The 18,841-nt window shown below is 43.4% G+C and overlaps 21 non-coding genes across 21 annotated transcripts; all 21 read right to left on the reverse strand.

The window, feature by feature from the left end:
- Positions 1–488: 488 nt before the first annotated feature.
- TRNAL-UAG (transfer RNA leucine (anticodon UAG)) lies at positions 489–571 on the reverse strand. The gene has a single exon. It is a non-coding gene; the product is annotated as a tRNA-Leu (tRNA).
- Positions 572–1,589: 1,018 nt separating this feature from the next.
- TRNAL-AAG (transfer RNA leucine (anticodon AAG)) lies at positions 1,590–1,672 on the reverse strand. Its single transcript has one exon. It is a non-coding gene; the product is annotated as a tRNA-Leu (tRNA).
- A 186-nt stretch (positions 1,673–1,858) lies between these two features.
- TRNAL-CAG (transfer RNA leucine (anticodon CAG)) lies at positions 1,859–1,941 on the reverse strand. Its single transcript has one exon. It is a non-coding gene; the product is annotated as a tRNA-Leu (tRNA).
- Positions 1,942–2,573: 632 nt separating this feature from the next.
- TRNAL-UAG (transfer RNA leucine (anticodon UAG)) lies at positions 2,574–2,656 on the reverse strand. Its single transcript has one exon. It is a non-coding gene; the product is annotated as a tRNA-Leu (tRNA).
- Positions 2,657–3,949: 1,293 nt separating this feature from the next.
- Positions 3,950–4,032, reverse strand: TRNAL-CAG (transfer RNA leucine (anticodon CAG)). Its single transcript has one exon. It is a non-coding gene; the product is annotated as a tRNA-Leu (tRNA).
- A 1,739-nt stretch (positions 4,033–5,771) lies between these two features.
- Positions 5,772–5,854, reverse strand: TRNAL-AAG (transfer RNA leucine (anticodon AAG)). Its single transcript has one exon. It is a non-coding gene; the product is annotated as a tRNA-Leu (tRNA).
- Positions 5,855–6,755: 901 nt separating this feature from the next.
- Positions 6,756–6,838, reverse strand: TRNAR-UCG (transfer RNA arginine (anticodon UCG)). The gene has a single exon. It is a non-coding gene; the product is annotated as a tRNA-Arg (tRNA).
- A 1,293-nt stretch (positions 6,839–8,131) lies between these two features.
- TRNAL-CAG (transfer RNA leucine (anticodon CAG)) lies at positions 8,132–8,214 on the reverse strand. Its single transcript has one exon. It is a non-coding gene; the product is annotated as a tRNA-Leu (tRNA).
- Positions 8,215–8,846: 632 nt separating this feature from the next.
- TRNAL-UAG (transfer RNA leucine (anticodon UAG)) lies at positions 8,847–8,929 on the reverse strand. The gene has a single exon. It is a non-coding gene; the product is annotated as a tRNA-Leu (tRNA).
- Positions 8,930–9,953: 1,024 nt separating this feature from the next.
- On the reverse strand, positions 9,954–10,036 carry TRNAL-AAG (transfer RNA leucine (anticodon AAG)). The gene has a single exon. It is a non-coding gene; the product is annotated as a tRNA-Leu (tRNA).
- A 901-nt stretch (positions 10,037–10,937) lies between these two features.
- On the reverse strand, positions 10,938–11,020 carry TRNAL-UAG (transfer RNA leucine (anticodon UAG)). Its single transcript has one exon. It is a non-coding gene; the product is annotated as a tRNA-Leu (tRNA).
- A 1,024-nt stretch (positions 11,021–12,044) lies between these two features.
- On the reverse strand, positions 12,045–12,127 carry TRNAL-AAG (transfer RNA leucine (anticodon AAG)). The gene has a single exon. It is a non-coding gene; the product is annotated as a tRNA-Leu (tRNA).
- Positions 12,128–12,313: 186 nt separating this feature from the next.
- On the reverse strand, positions 12,314–12,396 carry TRNAL-CAG (transfer RNA leucine (anticodon CAG)). The gene has a single exon. It is a non-coding gene; the product is annotated as a tRNA-Leu (tRNA).
- A 632-nt stretch (positions 12,397–13,028) lies between these two features.
- TRNAL-UAG (transfer RNA leucine (anticodon UAG)) lies at positions 13,029–13,111 on the reverse strand. The gene has a single exon. It is a non-coding gene; the product is annotated as a tRNA-Leu (tRNA).
- Positions 13,112–14,135: 1,024 nt separating this feature from the next.
- On the reverse strand, positions 14,136–14,218 carry TRNAL-AAG (transfer RNA leucine (anticodon AAG)). The gene has a single exon. It is a non-coding gene; the product is annotated as a tRNA-Leu (tRNA).
- A 186-nt stretch (positions 14,219–14,404) lies between these two features.
- Positions 14,405–14,487, reverse strand: TRNAL-CAG (transfer RNA leucine (anticodon CAG)). Its single transcript has one exon. It is a non-coding gene; the product is annotated as a tRNA-Leu (tRNA).
- Positions 14,488–15,119: 632 nt separating this feature from the next.
- TRNAL-UAG (transfer RNA leucine (anticodon UAG)) lies at positions 15,120–15,202 on the reverse strand. The gene has a single exon. It is a non-coding gene; the product is annotated as a tRNA-Leu (tRNA).
- A 1,024-nt stretch (positions 15,203–16,226) lies between these two features.
- Positions 16,227–16,309, reverse strand: TRNAL-AAG (transfer RNA leucine (anticodon AAG)). Its single transcript has one exon. It is a non-coding gene; the product is annotated as a tRNA-Leu (tRNA).
- Positions 16,310–16,495: 186 nt separating this feature from the next.
- TRNAL-CAG (transfer RNA leucine (anticodon CAG)) lies at positions 16,496–16,578 on the reverse strand. The gene has a single exon. It is a non-coding gene; the product is annotated as a tRNA-Leu (tRNA).
- Positions 16,579–17,210: 632 nt separating this feature from the next.
- TRNAL-UAG (transfer RNA leucine (anticodon UAG)) lies at positions 17,211–17,293 on the reverse strand. Its single transcript has one exon. It is a non-coding gene; the product is annotated as a tRNA-Leu (tRNA).
- A 1,293-nt stretch (positions 17,294–18,586) lies between these two features.
- Positions 18,587–18,669, reverse strand: TRNAL-CAG (transfer RNA leucine (anticodon CAG)). Its single transcript has one exon. It is a non-coding gene; the product is annotated as a tRNA-Leu (tRNA).
- Positions 18,670–18,841: the final 172 nt, after the last annotated feature.

An 18,841-nucleotide genomic window follows, 5' to 3' on the forward strand; every position in this document is an offset into this window, starting at 1 on the left:
TTAGAACTTTGAGGCAAACAAAGAGAAAGTGCTATTCACCAGCCACTTGAACGGCTCAAAGCTGCTTTGAAATTGAGACAATAGCCACCTCTTGGCTGGCTAAAGCAATTTCAACAAGGGATCTCAAAGTCACAACATAGGGTGGAGTATGCAAATTTAAGCAGCCCCTGATCAAAGCCCTGAGGAGATTGCTGTAAGTGTGCTGGAGTCCAGTTGTCTACCAGATGAATGGCATTCTTCCAAATTTGCAGGGCCCGTCTGGCCAGGGCATACAAGAGCATGACTCTTCCAGATGACCTCTTACATGGGTCCTATGCTCATTTGGTAAGGATTGCGCTTTGTCAGCAAGACGTTATAGAACCTAAATATATGAGAAACCCCATCTCTCTTGACAAGAGGAGAACGGAATAACGTGCCAAGTGAAGACCAACAGATGCAACTTCCATCAGATGTTAACCTGATAAAGGAGATTAAATCTCCAAAAGGCATGTCAGAAGTGGGATTCGAACCCACGCCTCCAAAGGAGACTGTGGCCTAAACACAGCGCCTTAGACCTCTCGGCCATCCTGACAGTATAGGCTTTTAATAAATGAATAAAAGTTACTCAGAAACGTCCATGCAAGCCTGAAATAATTTAAACCTTCAAACACAAGGTGCAACTTTATGCACAGGACAATAAACACAGAAGAACACATACGAAAGCACTTTATTTCACAGGTATACAGTTTTCATGCTTTTAGAACACCACATACCTCTCACCAGCTATTTAGGGTCCTGTATCCGACTCACAACATTTCCTTGCCTGCGACCTCTCTCTCTACACAAACAACTACAGCACAGGAAGTAGGAAGGCAATAGGTGGGGCAGTTTATGCAAATTTATGCTGCCAATTTGCCTTGCAGATTCATGCAGGATTTCTAGATCCTTGCTGGATACAAGAGAGTAGGCCTTGTTCCAGATAAACTATCCCTAGCAGGGAAAGTCTGAGCACAGGCACTCTTTTGCTCTTTAGCCCCTGGCCTGGGACTCACCCTCACTTGCTGAGGCATGAAATTCTGCACACCAACTTTGCACAGAAGGTATGTTTGTGGTTGTTTGGGGATGGGTGGGAGGTCAAGAGCAGGGAAAAGCAGGTCTCCTTCACTACTAGACTACTCTTCTATGCCTCCCTGCCGTTCACTCACTCTGTCTTTGTTTCATTCTCTCCTTCCACAACACTCCTTCTCACTCATTCGCTCTATCACTTGTATTTTTGCCCTTGCTCTGCATTCTATAGTGGAAACATCTCTTGAATGAAGCATCTGAAAATGACGTGACATAAAATTTAAAACCTCCTTATTGGAAACCTAAAACATCACAAGACTTAATGTAACCCATTTCTTTCATAAAAAAGATTTTTAAAGTACCCCACAAAACAAATATAAAACACCACGAGTGCTAGAAGAATATTACATTAACGTTAAAGATAGAATAGGGCAAATGCATTTGCAGTTGAAACTGAAGTTTGGTACTTATTCAGATATTATTTACATTGCCAATTTTTAGCTGAGATTCTAAAGGAACTGAGAGAGAAAATGGAATTCAAGTTTTGTCAGAAGTGGGATTCGAACCCACGCCTCCAGGAGAGACTGCGGCCTTAACGCAGCGCCTTAGACCACTCGGCCATCCTGACCCCATGCTGCATTTTCATCTAAAGGGTGAGAAAGATATTAGGAACCAAAAAATGCACAGAGCTTAGGCCAATAGTGGCTAGAGCAAGAAAAAAACTCACTGCACTCTTCCAAGAAGACAATCCTATAAGCCACTGCGAGGGAAATGATCATATTTCTCAAGAAAAAAATTAGAGTAAACAGAGGACTGTCAGAAGTGGGATTTGAACCCACGCCTCCAGAGGAGACTGCGACCTGAACGCAGCGCCTTAGACCACTCGGCCATCCTGACTTGCTTTCCCAGCATCTTCCAGAGGCCAGACAGCCATGCAGGTGAGGTACTGAAAAGGAATGCCCTCAATTTATTTATCCTATTATATGCACTTCCAACAGATCTTTGAACAATCTGTACAGAGCAGGACCTATGGAGAACTCTTTAGAACTTTGAGGCGAACAAAGAGAAAGTGCTATTCACCAGCCACTTGAACGGCTCAAAGCTGCTTTGAAATTGAGACAATAGCCACCTCTTGGCTGGCTAAAGCAATTTCAACAAGGGATCTCAAAGTCACAACATAGGGTGGAGTATGCAAATTTAAGCAGCCCCTGATCAAAGCCCTGAGGAAATTGCTGTAAGTGTGCTGGAGTCCAGTTGTCTACCAGATGAATGGCATTCTTCCAAATTTGCTGGGCCCGTCTGGCCAGGGCATACAAGAGCATGACTCTTCCAGATGACCTCTTACATGGGTCCTATGCTCATTTGGTAAGGATTGCGCTTTGTCAGCAAGACGTTATAGAACCTAAATATATGAGAAACCCCATCTCTCTTGACAAGAGGAGAACGGAATAACGTGCCAAGTGAAGACCAACAGATGCAACTTCCATCAGATGTTAACCTGATAAAGGAGATTAAATCTCCAAAAGGCATGTCAGAAGTGGGATTCGAACCCACGCCTCCAAAGGAGACTGTGGCCTAAACACAGCGCCTTAGACCTCTCAGCCATCCTGACAGTATATGCTTTTAAGAAATTAATAAAAGTTACTCAGAAACGTCTACCTCAATGCAAGCCTGAAATAATTTAAACCTTCAAACACAAGGTGCAACTTTATGCACAGGACAATAAACACAGAAGAACACATACGAAAGCACTTTATTTCACAGGTATACAGTTTTCATGCTTTTAGAACACCACATACCTCTCACCAGCTATTTAGGGTCCTGTATCCGACTCACAACATTTCCTTGCCTGCGACCTCTCTCTCTACACAAACAACTACAGCACAGGAAGTAGGACGGCAATAGGTGGAGCAGTTTATGCAAATTTATGCTGCCAATGTGCCTTGCAGATTCATGCAGGATTTCTAGATCCTTGCTGGATACAAGAGAGTAGGCCTTGTTCCAGATAAACTATCCCTAGCAGGGAAAGTCTGAGCACAGGCACTCTTTTGCTCTTTAGCCCCTGGCCTGGGACTCACCCTCACTTGCTGAGGCGTGAAATTCTGCATACCAACTTTGCACAGAAGGTATGTTTGTGGTTGTTTGGGGATGGGTGGGAGGTCAAGAGCAGGGAAAAGCAGGTCTCCTTCACTACTAGACTCCTCTTCTATGCCTCCCTGCCGTTCACTCACTCTGTCTTTGTTTCATTCTCTCCTTCCACAACACTCCTTCTCACTCACTCGCTCTATCACTTGTATTTTTGCCCTTGCTCTGCATTCTATAGTGGAAACATCTCTTGAATGAAGCATCTGAAAATGACGTGACATAAAATTTAAAACCTCCTTATTGGAAACCTAAAACATCACAAGACTTAATGTAACCCATTTCTTTCATAAAAAAGATTTTTAAAGTACCCCACAAAACAAATATAAAACACCACGAGTGCTAGAAGAATATTACATTAACGTTAAAGATAGAATAGGGCAAATGCATTTGCAGTTGAAACTGAAGTTTGGTACTTATTCAGATATTATTTACATTGCCAATTTTTAGCTGAGATTCTCAAGGAACTGAGAGAGAAAATGGAATTCAAGTTTTGTCAGAAGTGGGATTCGAACACACGCCTCCAGGAGAGACTGCGGCCTTAACGCAGCGCCTTAGACCACTCGGCCATCCTGACCCCATGCTGCTTTTTCATCTAAAGGGTGAGAAAGATATTAGGAACCAAAAAATGCACAGAGCTGAGGCCAATAGTGGCTAGAGCAAGAAAAAAACTCACTGCACTCTTCCAATAAGACAATCCTATAAGCCACTGCGAGGGAAATGATCATATTTCTCAAGAAAATAATTAGAGTAAACACAGGACTGTCAGAAGTGGGATTTGAACCCACGCCTCCAGAGGAGACTGCGACCTGAACGCAGCGCCTTAGACCACTCGGCCATCCTGACTTGCTTTCCCAGCATCTTCCAGAGGCCAGACAGCCATGCAGGTGAGGTACTGAAAAGGAATGCCCTCAATTTATTTATCCTATTATATGCACTTCCAACAGATCTTTGAACAATCTGTACAGAGCAGGACCTATGGAGAACTCTTTAGAACTTTGAGGCGAACAAAGAGAAAGTGCTATTCACCAGCCACTTGAACGGCTCAAAGCTGCTTTGAAATTGAGACAATAGCCACCTCTTGGCTGGCTAAAGCAATTTCAACAAGGGATCTCAAAGTCACAACATAGGGTGGAGTATGCAAATTTAAGCAGCCCCTGATCAAAGCCCTAAGGAAATTGCTGTAAGTGTGCTGGAGTCCAGTTGTCTACCAGATGCATGCCATTCTTCCAAATTTGCAGGGCCCGTCTGGCCAGGGCATACAAGAGCATGACTCTTCCAGATGACCTCTTACATGGGTCCTATGCTCATTTGGTAAGGATTGCGCTTTGTCAGCAAGACGTTATAGAACCTAAATATATGAGAAACCCCATCTCTCTTGACAAGAGGAGAACGGAATAACGTGCCAGGTGAAGACCAACAGATGCAACTTCCATCAGATGTTAACCTGATAAAGGAGATTAAATCTCCAAAAGGAATGTCAGAAGTGGAATTCGAACCCACGCCTCCAAAGGAGACTGTGGCCTAAACACAGCACCTTAGACCTCTCGGCCATCCTGACAGTATAGGCTTTTAAGAAATGAATAAAAGTTACTCAGAAACGTCTACCTCCATGCAAGCCTGAAATAATTTAAACATTCAAACACAAGGTGCAACTTTATGCACAGGACAATAAACACAGAAGAACACATACGAAAGCACTTTATTTCACAGGTATACAGTTTTCATGCTTTTAGAACACCACATACCTCTCACCAGCTATTTAGGGTCCTGTATCCGACTCACAACATTTCCTTGCCTGCAACCTCTCTCTCTACACAAACAACTACAGCACAGGAAGTAGGAAGGCAATAGGTGGGGCAGTTTATGCAAATTTATGCTGCCAATGTGCCTTGCAGATTCATGCAGGATTTCTAGATCCTTGCTGGATACAAGAGAGTAGGCCTTGTTCCAGATAAACTATCCCTAGCAGGGAAAGTCTGAGCACAGGCACTCTTTTGCTCTTTAGCCCCTGGCCTGGGACTCACCCTCACTTGCTGAGGCGTGAAATTCTGCATACCAACTTTGCACAGAAGGTATGTTTGTGGTTGTTTGGGGATGGGTGGGAGGTCAAGAGCAGGGAAAAGCAGGTCTCCTTCACTACTAGACTCCTCTTCTATGCCTCCCTGCCATTCACTCACTCTGTCTTTGTTTCATTCTCTCCTTCCACAACACTCCTTCTCACTCACTCGCTCTATCACTTGTATTTTTGCCCTTGCTCTGCATTTTATAGTGGAAACATCTCTTGAATGAAGCATCTGAAAATGACGTGACATAAAATTTAAAACCTCCTTATTGGAAACCTAAAACATCACAAGACTTAATGTAACCCATTTCTTTCATAAAAAAGATTTTTAAAGTACCCCACAAAACAAATATAAAACACCACGAGTGCTAGAAGAATATTACATTAACGTTAAAGATAGAATAGGGCAAATGCATTTGCAGTTGAAACTGAAGTTTGGTACTTATTCAGATATTATTTACATTGCCAATTTTTAGCTGAGATTCTCAAGGAACTGAGAGAGAAAATGGAATACAAGTTTTGTCAGAAGTGGGATTCGAACCCACGCCTCCAGGAGAGACTGCGGCCTTAACGCAGCGCCTTAGACCACTCGGCCATCCTGACCCCATGCTGCTTTTTCATCTAAAGGGTGAGAAAGATATTAGGAACCAAAAAATGCACAGAGCTTAGGCCAATAGTGGCTAGAGCAAGAAAAAAACTCACTGCACTCTTCCAAGAAGACAATCCTATAAGCCACTGCGAGGGAAATGATCATATTTCTCAAGAAAAAAATTAGAGTAAACACAGGACTGTCAGAAGTGGGATTTGAACCCACGCCTCCAGAGGAGACTGCGACCTGAACGCAGCGCCTTAGACCACTCGGCCATGCTGACTTGCTTTCCCAGCATCTTCCAGAGGCCAGACAGCCATGCAGGTGAGGTACTGAAAAGGAATGCCCTCAATTTATTTATCCTATTATATGCACTTCCAACAGATCTTTGAACAATCTGTACAGAGCAGGACCTATGGAGAACTCTTTAGAACTTTGAGGCGAACAAAGAGAAAGTGCTATTCACCAGCCACTTGAACGGCTCAAAGCTGCTTTGAAATTGAGACAATAGCCACCTCTTGGCTGGCTAAAGCAATTTCAACAAGGGATCTCAAAGTCACAACATAGGGTGGAGTATGCAAATTTAAGCAGCCCCTGATCAAAGCCCTAAGGAAATTGCTGTAAGTGTGCTGGAGTCCAGTTGTCTACCAGATGCATGGCATTCTTCCAAATTTGCAGGGCCCGTCTGGCCAGTGCATACAAGAGCATGACTATTCCAGATGACCTCTTACATGGGTCCTATGCTCATTTGGTAAGGATTGCGCTTTGTCAGCAAGACGTTATAGAACCTAAATATATGAGAAACCCCATCTCTCTTGACAAGAGGAGAACGGAATAACGTGCCAAGTGAAGACCAACAGATGCAACTTCCATCAGATGTTAACCTGATAAAGGAGATTAAATCTCCAAAAGGCATGTCAGAAGTGGGATTCGAACCCACGCCTCCAAAGGAGACTGTGGCCGACACACAGCGCCTTAGACCTCTCGGCCATCCTGACAGTATAGGCTTTTAAGAAATGAATAAAAGTTACTCAGAAACGTCTACCTCCATGCAAGCCTGAAATAATTTAAACCTTCAAACACAAGGTGCAACTTTATGCACAGGACAATAAACACAGAAGAACACATACGAAAGCACTTTATTTCACAGGTATACAGTTTTCATGCTTTTAGAACACCACATACCTCTCACCAGCTATTTAGGGTCCTGTATCCGACTCACAACATTTCCTTGCCTGCGACCTCTCTCTCTACACAAACAACTACAGCACAGGAAGTAGGAAGGCAATAGGCGGGGCAGTTTATGCAAATTTATGCTGCCAATGTGCCTTGCAGATTCATGCAGGATTTCTAGATCCTTGCTGGATACAAGAGAGTAGGCCTTGTTCCAGATAAACTATCCCTAGCAGGGAAAGTCTGAGCACAGGCACTCTTTTGCTCTTTAGCCCCTGGCCTGGGACTCACCCTCACTTGCTGAGGCATGAAATTCTGCATACCAACTTTGCACAGAAGGTATGTTTGTGGTTGTTTGGGGATGGGTGGGAGGTCAAGAGCAGGGAAAAGCAGGTCTCCTTCACTACTAGACTCCTCTTCTATGCCTCCCTGCCGTTCACTCACTCTGTCTTTGTTTCATTCTCTCCTTCCACAACACTCCTTCTCACTCACTCGCTCTATCACTTGTATTTTTGCCCTTGCTCTGCATTCTATAGTGGAAACATCTCTTGAATGAAGCATCTGAAAATGACGTGACATAAAATTTAAAACCTCCGTATTGGAAACCTAAAACATCACAAGACTTAATGTAACCCATTTCTTTCATAAAAAAGATTTTTAAAGTACCCCACAAAACAAATATAAAACACCACGAGTGCTAGAAGAATATTACATTAACGTTAAAGATAGAATAGGGCAAATGCATTTGCAGTTGAAACTGAAGTTTGGTACTTATTCAGATATTATTTACATTGCCAATTTTTAGCTGAGATTCTAAAGGAACTGAGAGAGAAAATGGAATTCAAGTTTTGTCAGAAGTGGGATTCGAACCCACGCCTCCAGGAGAGACTGCGGCCTTAATGCAGCACCTTAGACCACTCGGCCATCCTGACCCCATGCTGCATTTTCATCTAAAGGGTGAGAAAGATATTAGGAACCAAAAAATGCACAGAGCTTAGGCCAATAGTGGCTAGAGCAAGAAAAAAACTCACTGCACTCTTCCAAGAAGACAATCCTATAAGCCACTGCGAGGGAAATGATCATATTTCTCAAGAAAAAAATTAGAGTAAACAAAAGACTGTCAGAAGTGGGATTTGAACCCACGCCTCCAGAGGAGACTGCGACCTGAACGCAGCGCCTTAGACCACTCGGCCATCCTGACTTGCTTTCCCAGCATCTTCCAGAGGCCAGACAGCCATGCAGGTGAGGTACTGAAAAGGAATGCCCTCAATTTATTTATCCTAGCATATGCACTTCCAACAGATCTTTGAACAATCTGTACAGAGCAGGACCTATGGAGAACTCTTTAGAACTTTGAGGCGAACAAAGGGAAAGTGCTATTCACCAGCCACTTGAACGGCTCAAAGCTGCTTTGAAATTGAGACAATAGCCACCTCTTGGCTGGCTAAAGCAATTTCAACAAGGGATCTCAAAGTCACAACATAGGGTGGAGTATGCAAATTTAAGCAGCCCCTGATCAAAGCCCTAAGGAAATTGCTGTAAGTGTGCTGGAGTCCAGTTGTCTACCAGATGCATGGCATTCTTCCAAATTTGCAGGGCCCGTCTGGCCAGGGCATACAAGAGCATGACTCTTCCAGATGACCTCTTACATGGGTCCTATGCTCATTTGGTAAGGATTGCGCTTTGTCAGCAAGACGTTATAGAACCTAAATATATGAGAAACCCCATCTCTCTTGACAAGAGGAGAACGGAATAACGTGCCAAGTGAAGACCAACAGATGCAACTTCCATCAGATGTTAACCTGATAAAGGAGATTAAATCTCCAAAAGGCATGTCAGAAGTGGGATTCGAACCCACGCCTCCAAAGGAGACTCTGGCCTAAACACAGCGCCTTAGACCTCTCGGCCATCCTGACAGTATAGGCTTTTAAGAAATGAATAAAAGTTACTCAGAAACGTCTACCTCCATGCAAGCCTGAAATAATTTAAACCTTCAAACACAAGGTGCAACTTTATGCACAGGACAATAAACACAGAAGAACACATACGAAAGCACTTTATTTCGCAGGTATACAGTTTTCATGCTTTTAGAACACCACATACCTCTCACCAGCTATTTAGGGTCCTGTATCCGACTCACAACATTTCCTTGCCTGCGACCTCTCTCTCTACACAAACAACTACAGCACAGGAAGTAGGAAGGCAATAGGTGGGGCAGTTTATGCAAATTTATGCTGCCAATGTGCCTTGCAGATTCATGCAGGATTTCTAGAACCTTGCTGGATACAAGAGAGTAGGCCTTGTTCCAGATAAACTATCCCTAGCAGGGAAAGTCTGAGCACAGGCACTCTTTTGCTCTTTAGCCCCTGGCCTGGGACTCACCCTCACTTGCTGAGGCGTGAAATTCTGCATACCAACTTTGCACAGAAGGTATGTTTGTGGTTGTTTGGGGATGGGTGGGAGGTCAAGAGCAGGGAAAAGCAGGTCTCCTTCACTACTAGACTCCTCTTCTATGCCTCCCTGCCATTCACTCACTCTGTCTTTGTTTCATTCTCTCCTTCCACAACACTCCTTCTCACTCACTCGCTCTATCACTTGTATTTTTGCCCTTGCTCTGCATTCTATAGTGGAAACATCTCTTGAATGAAGCATCTGAAAATGACGTGACATAAAATTTAAAACCTCCTTATTGGAAACCTAAAACATCACAAGACTTAATGTAACCCATTTCTTTCATAAAAAAGATTTTTAAAGTACCCCACAAAACAAATATAAAACACCACGAGTGCTAGAAGAATATTACATTAACGTTAAAGATAGAATAGGGCAAATGCATTTGCAGTTGAAACTGAAGTTTGGTACTTATTCAGATATTATTTACATTGCCAATTTTTAGCTGAGATTCTAAAGGAACTGAGAGAGAAAATGGAATTCAAGTTTTGTCAGAAGTGGGATTTGAACCCACGCCTCCAGGAGAGACTGCGGCCTTAACGCAGCGCCTTAGACCACTCGGCCATCCTGACCCCATGCTGTTTTTTCATCTAAAGGGTGAGAAAGATATTAGGAACCAAAAAATGCACAGAGCTTAGGCCAATAGTGGCTAGAGCAAGAAAAAAACTCACTGCACTCTTCCAAGAAGACAATCCTATAAGCCACTGCGAGGGAAATGATCATATTTCTCAAGAAAAAAATTAGAGTAAACACAGGACTGTCAGAAGTGGGATTTGAACCCACACCTCCAGAGGAGACTGCGACCTGATCACAGCGCCTTAGACCACTCGGCCATCCTGACTTGCTTTCCCAGCATCTTCCAGAGGCCAGACAGCCATGCAGGTGAGGTACTGAAAAGGAATGCCCTCAATTTATTTATCCTATTATATGCACTTCCAACAGATCTTTGAACAATCTGTACAGAGCAGGACCTATGGAGAACTCTTTAGAACTTTGAGGCGAACAAAGAGAAAGTGCTATTCACCAGCCATTTGAACGGCTCAAAGCTGCTTTGAAATTGAGACAATAGCCACCTCTTGGCTGGCTAAAGCAATTTCAACAAGGGATCTCAAAGTCACAACATAGGGTGGAGTATGCAAATTTAAGCAGCCCCTGATCAAAGCCCTAAGGAAATTGCTGTAAGTGTGCTGGAGTCAAGTTGTCTACCAGATGCATGGCATTCTTCCAAATTTGCAGGGCCCGTCTGGCCAGGGCATACAAGAGCATGACTCTTCCAGATGACCTCTTACATGGGTCCTATGCTCATTTGGTAAGGATTGCGCTTTGTCAGCAAGACGTTATAGAACCTAAATATATGAGAAACCCCATCTCTCTTGACAAGAGGAGAACGGAATAACGTGCCAAGTGAAGACCAACAGATGCAACTTCCATCAGATGTTAACCTGATAAAGGCGATTAAATCTCCAAAAGGCATGTCAGAAGTGGGATTCGAACCCACGCCTCCAAAGGAGACTGTGGCCTAAACACAGCGCCTTAGACCTCTCGGCCATCCTGACAGTATAGGCTTTTAAGAAATGAATAAAAGTTACTCAGAAACGTCTACCTCCATGCAAGCCTGAAATAATTTAAACCTTCAAACACAAGGTGCAACTTTATGCACAGGACAATAAACACAGAAGAACACATACGAAAGCACTTTATTTCACAGGTATACAGTTTTCATGCTTTTAGAACACCACATACCTCTCACCAGCTATTTAGGGTCCTGTATCCGACTCACAACATTTCCTTGCCTGCGACCTCTCTCTCTACACAAACAACTACAGCACAGGAAGTAGGAAGGCAATAGGTGGGGCAGTTTATGCAAATTTATGCTGCCAATGTGCCTTGCAGATTCATGCAGGATTTCTAGATCCTTTCTGGATACAAGAGAGTAGGCCTTGTTTCAGATAAACTATCCCTAGCAGGGAAAGTCTGAGCACAGGCACTCTTTTGCTCTTTAGCCCCTGGCCTGGGACTCACCCTCACTTGCTGAGGCGTGAAATTCTGCATACCAACTTTGCACAGAAGGTATGTTTGTGGTTGTTTGGGGATGGGTGGGAGGTCAAGAGCAGGGAAAAGCAGGTCTCCTTCACTACTAGACTACTCTTCTATGCCTCCCTGCCGTTCACTCACTCTGTCTTTGTTTCATTCTGTCCTTCCACAACACTCCTTCTCACTCACTCGCTCTATCACTTGTATTTTTGCCCTTGCTCTGCATTCTATAGTGGAAACATCTCTTGAATGAAGCATCTGAAAATGACGTGACATAAAATTTAAAACCTCCTTATTGGAAACCTAAAACATCACAAGACTTAATGTAACCCATTTCTTTCATAAAAAAGATTTTTAAAGTACCCCACAAAAGAAATATAAAACACCACGAGTGCTAGAAGAATATTACATTAACGTTAAAGATAGAATAGGGCAAATGCATTTGCAGTTGAAACTGAAGTTTGGTACTTATTCAGATATTATTTACATTGCCAATTTTTAGCTGAGATTCTAAAGGAACTGAGAGAGAAAATGGAATTCAAGTTTTGTCAGAAGTGGGATTCGAACCCACGCCTCCAGGAGAGACTGCGGCCTTAACGCAGCGCCTTAGACCACTCGGCCATCCTGACCCCATGGTGCTTTTTCATCTAAAGGGTGAGAAAGATATTAGGAACCAAAAAATGCACAGAGCTTAGGCCAATAGTGGCTAGAGCAAGAAAAAAACTCACTGCACTCTTCCAAGAAGACAATCCTATAAGCCACTGCGAGGGAAATGATCATATTTCTCAAGAAAAAAATTAGAGTAAACACAGGACTGTCAGAAGTGGGATTTGAACCCACGCCTCCAGAGGAGACTGCGACCTGAACGCAGCGCCTTAGACCACTCGGCCATCCTGACTTGCTTTCCCAGCATCTTCCAGAGGCCAGACAGCCATGCAGGTGAGGTACTGAAAAGGAATGCCCTCAATTTATTTATCCTATTATATGCACTTCCAACAGATCTTTGAACAATCTGTACAGAGCAGGACCTATGGAGAACTCTTTAGAACTTTGAGGCGAACAAAGAGAAAGTGCTATTCACCAGCCACTTGAACGGCTCAAAGCTGCTTTGAAATTGAGACAATAGCCACCTCTTGGCTGGCTAAAGCAATTTCAACAAGGGATCTCAAAGTCACAACATAGGGTGGAGTATGCAAATTTAAGCAGCCCCTGATCAAAGCCCTAAGGAAATTGCTGTAAGTGTGCTGGAGTCCAGTTGTCTACCAGATGCATGGCATTCTTCCAAATTTGCTGGGCCCGTCTGGCCAGGGCATACAAGAGCATGACTCTTCCAGATGACCTCTTACATGGGTCCTATGCTCATTTGGTAAGGATTGCGCTTTGTCAGCAAGACGTTATAGAACCTAAATATATGAGAAACCCCATCTCTCTTGACAAGAGGAGAACGGAATAACGTGCCAAGTGAAGACCAACAGATGCAACTTCCATCAGATGTTAACCTGATAAAGGAGATTAAATCTCCAAAAGGCATGTCAGAAGTGGGAATCGAACCCACGCCTCCAAAGGAGACTGTGGCCTAAACACAGCGCCTTAGACCTCTCGGCCATCCTGACAGTATATGCTTTTAAGAAATGAATAAAAGTTACTCAGAAACGTCTACCTCCATGCAACCCTGAAATAATTTAAACCTTCAAACACAAGGTGCAACTTTATGCACAGGACAATAAACACAGAAGAACACATACGAAAGCACTTTATTTCACAGGTATACAGTTTTCATGCTTTTAGAACACCACATACCTCTCACCAGCTAATTAGGGTCCTGTATCTGACTCACAACATTTCCTTGCCTGCGACCTCTCTCTCTACACAAACAACTACAGCACAGGAAGTAGGAAGGCAATAGGTGGGGCAGTTTATGCAAATTTATGCTGCCAATGTGCCTTGCAGATTCATGCAGGATTTCTAGATCCTTGCTGGATACAAGAGAGTAGGCCTTGTTCCAGATAAACTATCCCTAGCAGGGAAAGTCTGAGCACAGGCACTCTTTTGCTCTTTAGCCCCTGGCCTGGGACTCACCCTCACTTGCTGAGGCGTGAAATTCTGCATACCAACTTTGCACAGAAGGTATGTTTGTGGTTGTTTGGGGATGGGTGGGAGGTCAAGAGCAGGGAAAAGCAGGTCTCCTTCACTACTAGATTCCTCTTCTATGCCTCCCTGCCATTCACTCACTCTGTCTTTGTTTCATTCTCTCCTTCCACAACACTCCTTCTCACTCACTCGCTCTATCACTTGTATTTTTGCCCTTGCTCTGCATTCTATAGTGGAAACATCTCTTGAATGAAGCATCTGAAAATGACGTGACATAAAATTTAAAACCTCCTTATTGGAAACCTAAAACATCACAAGACTTAATGTAACCCATTTCTTTCATAAAAAAGATTTTTAAAGTACCCCACAAAACAAATATAAAACACCACGAGTGCCAGAAGAATATTACATTAACGTTAAAGATAGAATAGGGCAAATGCATTTGCAGTTGAAACTGAAGTTTGGTACTTATTCAGATATTATTTACATTGCCAATTTTTAGCTGAGATTCTAAAGGAACTGAGAGAGAAAATGGAATTCAAGTTTTGTCAGAAGTGGGATTCGAACCCACGCCTCCAGGAGAGACTGCGGCCTTAACGCAGCGCCTTAGACCACTCGGCCATCCTGACCCCATGCTGCTTTTTCATCTAAAGGGTGAGAAAGATATTAGGAACCAAAAAATGCACAGAGCTGAGGCCAATAGTGGCTAGAGCAAGAAAAAAACTCACTGCACTCTTCCAAGAAGACAATCCTATAAGCCACTGCGAGGGAAATGATCATATTTCTCAAGAAAATAATTAGAGTAAACACAGGACTGTCAGAAGTGGGATTTGAACCCACGCCTCCAGAGGAGACTGCGACCTGAACGCAGCGCCTTAGACCACTCGGCCATCCTGACTTGCTTTCCCAGCGTCTTCCAGAGGCCAGACAGCCATGCAGGTGAGGTACTGAAAAGGAATGCCCTCAATTTATTTATCCTATTATATGCACTTCCAACAGATCTTTGAACAATCTGTACAGAGCAGGACCTATGGAGAACTCTTTAGAACTTTGAGGCAAACAAAGAGAAAGTGCTATTCACCAGCCACTTGAACGGCTCAAAGCTGCTTTGAAATTGAGACAATAGCCACCTCTTGGCTGGCTAAAGCAATTTCAACAAGGGATCTCAAAGTCACAACATAGGGTGGAGTATGCAAATTTAAGCAGCCCCTGATCAAAGCCCTAAGGAAATTGCTGTAAGTGTGCTGGAGTCCAGTTGTCTAGCAGATGCATGGCATTCTTCCAAATTTGCAGGGCCCGTCTGGCCAGTGCATACAAGAGCATGACTATTCCAGATGACCTCTTACATGGGTCCTATGCTCATTTGGTAAGGATTGCGCTTTGTCAGCAAGACGTTATAGAACCTAAATATATGAGAAACCCCATCTCTCTTGACAAGAGGAGAACGGAATAACGTGCCAAGTGAAGACCAACAGATGCAACTTCCATCAGATGTTAACCTGATAAAGGAGATTAAATCTCCAAAAGACATGTCAGAAGTGGGATTCGAACCCACGCCTCCAAAGGAGACTGTGGCCTAAACACAGCGCCTTAGACCTCTCGGCCATCCTGACAGTATAGGCTTTTAAGAAATGAATAAAAGTTACTCAGAAACGTCTACCTCCATGCAAGCCTGAAATAATTTAAACCTTCAAACACAAGGTGCAACTTTATGCACAGGACAATAAACACAGAAGAACACATACGAAAGCACTTTATTTCACAGGTATACAGTTTTCATGCTTTTAGAACACCACATACCTCTCACCAGCTATTTAGGGTCCTGTATCCGACTCACAACATTTCCTTGCCTGCGACCTCTCTCTCTACACAAACAACTACAGCACAGGAAGTAGGAAGGCAATAGGTGGGGCAGTTTATGCAAATTTATGCTGCCAATGTGCCTTGCAGATTCATGCAGGATTTCTAGATCCTTGCTGGATACAAGAGAGTAGGCCTTGTTCCAGATAAACTATCCCTAGCAGGGAAAGTCTGAGCACAGGCACTCTTTTGCTCTTTAGCCCCTGGCCTGGGATTCACCCTCACTTGCTGAGGCGTGAAATTCTGCATACCAACTTTGCACAGAAGGTATGTTTGTGGTTGTTTGGGGATGGGTGGGAGGTCAAGAGCAGGGAAAAGCAGGTCTCCTTCACTACTAGACTCCTCTTCTATGCCTCCCTGCCATTCACTCACTCTGTCTTTGTTTCATTCTCTCCTTCCACAACACTCCTTCTCACTCACTCGCTTTATCACTTGTATTTTTGCCCTTGCTCTGCATTCTATAGTGGAAACATCTCTTGAATGAAGCATCTGAAAATGACGTGACATAAAATTTAAAACCTCCTTATTGGAAACCTAAAACATCACAAGACTTAATGTAACCCATTTCTTTCATAAAAAAGATTTTTAAAGTACCCCACAAAACAAATATAAAACACCACGAGTGCTAGAAGAATATTACATTAACGTTAAAGATAGAATAGGGCAAATGCATTTGCAGTTGAAACTGAAGTTTGGTACTTATTCAGATATTATTTACATTGCCAATTTTTAGCTGAGATTCTAAAGGAACTGAGAGAGAAAATGGAATTCAAGTTTTGTCAGAAGTGGGATTCGAACCCACGCCTCCAGGAGAGACTGCGGCCTTAACGCAGCGCCTTAGACCACTCGGCCATCCTGACCCCATGCTGCTTTTTCATCTAAAGGGTGAGAAAGATATTAGGAACCAAAAAATGCACAGAGCTGAGGCCAATAGTGGCTAGAGCAAGAAAAAAACTCACTGCACTCTTCCAAGAAGACAATCCTATAAGCCACTGCGAGGGAAATGATCATATTTCTCAAGAAAATAATTAGAGTAAACACAGGACTGTCAGAAGTGGGATTTGAACCCACGCCTCCAGAGGAGACTGCGACCTGAACGCAGCGCCTTAGACCACTCGGCCATCCTGACTTTCTTTCCCAGCATCTTCCAGAGGCCAGACAGCCATGCAGGTGAGGTACTGAAAAGGAATGCCCTCAATTTATTTATCCTATTATATGCACTTCCAACAGATCTTTGAACAATCTGTACAGAGCAGGACCTATGGAGAACTCTTTAGAACTTTGAGGCGAACAAAGAGAAAGTGCTATTCACCAGCCACTTGAACGGCTCAAAGCTGCTTTGAAATTGAGACAATAGCCACCTCTTGGCTGGCTAAAGCAATTTCAACAAGGGATCTCAAAGTCACAACATAGGGTGGAGTATGCAAATTTAAGCAGCCCCTGATCAAAGCCCTAAGGAAATTGCTGTAAGTGTGCTGGAGTCCAGTTGTCTACCAGATGCATGGCATTCTTCCAAATTTGCAGGGCCCGTCTGGCCAGTGCATACAAGAGCATGACTCTTCCAGATGACCTCTTACATGGGTCCTATGCTCATTTGGTAAGGATTGCGCTTTGTCAGCAAGACGTTATAGAACCTAAATATATGAGAAACCCCATCTCTCTTGACAAGAGGAGAACGGAATAACGTGCGAAGTGAAGACCAACAGATGCAACTTCCATCAGATGTTAACCTGATAAAGGAGATTAAATCTCCAAAAGGCATGTCAGAAGTGGGATTCGAACCCACGCCTCCAAAGGAGACTGTGGTCTAAACACAGCGCCTTAGACCTCTCGGCCATCCTGACAGTATAGACTTTTAAGAAATGAATAAAAGTTACTCAGAAACGTCTACCTCCATGCAAGCCTGAAATAATTTAAACCTTCAAACACAAGGTGCAACTTTATGCACAGGACAATGAACACAGAAGAACACATACGAAAGCACTTTATTTCACAGGTATACAGTTTTCATGCTTTTAGAACACCACATACCTCTCACCAGCTATTTAGGGTCCTGTATCCGACTCACAACATTTCCTTGCCTGCGACCTCTCTCTCTACACAAACAACTACAGCACAGGAAGTAGGAAGGCAATAGGTGGGGCAGTTTATGCAAATTTATGCTGCCAATGTGCCTTGCAGATTCATGCAGGATTTCTAGATCCTTGCTGGATACAAGAGAGTAGGCCTTGTTCCAGATAAACTATCCCTAGCAGGGAAAGTCTGAGCACAGGCACTCTTTTGCTCTTTAGCCCCTGGCCTGGGACTCACCCTCACTTGCTGAGGCGTGAAAATCTGCATACCAACTTTGCACAGAAGGTATGTTTGTGGTTGTTTGGGGATGGGTGGGAGGTCAAGAGCAGGGAAAAGCAGGTCTCCTGCACTACTAGACTCCTCTTCTATGCCTCCCTGCCATTCACTCACTCTGTCTTTGTTTCATTCTCTCCTTCCACAACACTCCTTCTCACTCACTCGCTCTATCACTTGTATTTTTGCCCTTGCTCTGCATTCTATAGTGGAAACATCTCTTGAATGAAGCATCTGAAAATGACGTGACATAAAATTTAAAACCTCCTTATTGTAAACCTAAAACATCACAAGACTTAATGTAACCCATTTCTTTCATAAAAAAGATTTTTAAAGTACCCCACAAAACAAATATAAAACACCACGAGTGCTAGAAGAATATTACATTAACGTTAAAGATAGAATAGGGCAAATGCATTTGCAGTTGAAACTGAAGTTTGGTACTTATTCAGATATTATTTACATTGCCAATTTTTAGCTGAGATTCTAAAGGAACTGAGAGAGAAAATGGAATTCAAGTTTTGTCAGAAGTGGGATTTGAACCCACGCCTCCAGGAGAGACTGCGGCCTTAAAGCAGCGCCTTAGACCACTCGGCCATCCTGACCCCATGCTGCTTTTTCATCGAAAGGGTGAGAAAGATATTAGGAACCAAAAAATGCACAGAGCTTAGGCCAATAGTGGCTAGAGCAAGAAAAAAACTCACTGCACTCTTCCAAGAAGACAATCCTATAAGCCACTGCGAGGGAAATGATCATATTTCTCAAGAAAAAAATTAGAGTAAACACAGGACTGTCAGAAGTGGGATTTGAACCCACACCTCCAGAGGAGACTGCGACCTGAACGCAGCGCCTTAGACCACTCGGCCATCCTGACTTGCTTTCCCAGCATCTTCCAGAGGCCAGACAGCCATGCAGGTGAGGTACTGAAAAGGAATGCCCTCAATTTATTTATCCTATTATATGCACTTCCAACAGATCTTTGAACAATCTGTACAGAGCAGGACCTATGGAGAACTCTTTAGAACTTTGAGGCGAACAAAGAGAAA

This window comes from Triturus cristatus, chromosome 6 (genome assembly GCF_964204655.1).
Source record: "Triturus cristatus chromosome 6, aTriCri1.1, whole genome shotgun sequence".
NCBI lineage: Eukaryota > Metazoa > Chordata > Amphibia > Caudata > Salamandridae > Triturus > Triturus cristatus.